Genomic DNA, 1,370 nt, shown 5'->3' on the forward strand with positions numbered 1-1,370 from the left:
TAGATGACAGATCATGCAGAAATAATCTTTGGATCAGAAATGTACCCAAAACAGTTTCTCCCTCCATTTTGTCCTTTTTCTAAGGGACCTCTTTAAACATATCCTCCCGAGTATAGAGGAATGGAATCTCCCACTCAGTTGGGTGCACTGTGTGCTGAGATCTAAACCTCCATCTGGGAAAAAAACACATTGGATATAATTATCCGGTTAGACTACAGTACTTATGCAAAAAAAAAAAAAAAAAACACAATGATTGTAGTAACATGAAACACTCCTATTATTGTTTATTGAGACATGCATATTCAAATATTCTAGGATCTCTCACCACCTACTATCCAGATATTATGAGACCTTCTTCCCATCACAAAAGTGCTTCAAAAACATAACTGTAAATATGAAAATACTTTGTCTTTCATCTATAAATCTTGGTGGACAACATGACTCATGTAGCTAAAGCATTGGGATAAGGTAACATTTATCCAATGGTCACTTCTCCAATATGGTTCCCTGGGCCCTGGGGACACATTCCCCAGCTGCTGATGTATCTACAGTTCAAAGAAGCTGGAATGACTTCCCCCACTATGATTCTTCATTTAAATGTTGCCTTTTTTGTTGGGACTCAACCATACCTCTAGGATTAGGGCATACAATGTTGTATTGCTACCCTTCTAAAGCCATTGAGACCTTTGCTCTTCATTGGTTTCTAGCCTAATGTCAAGTGACTGATTCTTCTAATAATCAGAGACTTGCCTCAGGGGTGAGACTTAATATTGTTTGATATTTTTAGTGTATTGCATCTGACCATGTCCTGTTTTTATTCTCATTAGGAGGCTGGCATTACAAGTGGTGCTTTGCTGCATTTTGTTTCTTTTGTTCTGTTCATTGTATATTCTGTCCTTTGGCATCAACCAACCTGGATTGCCAACTGCCCCACTTTAGATTTTTAGGTTATGATTAAGCTGTGTTTCACCCCTACTCATGGACATCTTACAGTTCCTAGCTAATTGTTTCCTACCATAGATAATATCTTATTTGCCACAGAGTGGGCTAGTCCCCTCCAATATTGTTGATTTCAGGTCCTGCTGCATATTGACTGTTTGATTTTGCTCATGTCCCTTTGCTACCAGTCTTCTCTCCCTAAAAGCTAATTCTTGGCTGCCTGATATGATTGCATAGTGAGCACACAAAGGGTTCAGTATGAAATTCCGGTGGAAGGGATCCCAGCTGTCAGGATGCCAGCATCAGGGCGAGCACTAAAAAGCCCCCTGTGGACTTGCTGCGCTCACCATGCTGTGTTCACCACACTGCGGGTACGGTCGCTCACTGGGTGTCATGGAACTGTTGCCGGTATTCCAGCTGCAGCATTTCAT

This window comes from Pseudophryne corroboree, unplaced genomic scaffold (assembly GCF_028390025.1).
Source record: "Pseudophryne corroboree isolate aPseCor3 unplaced genomic scaffold, aPseCor3.hap2 scaffold_1984, whole genome shotgun sequence".
Taxonomy (NCBI): Eukaryota; Metazoa; Chordata; class Amphibia; order Anura; family Myobatrachidae; genus Pseudophryne; species Pseudophryne corroboree.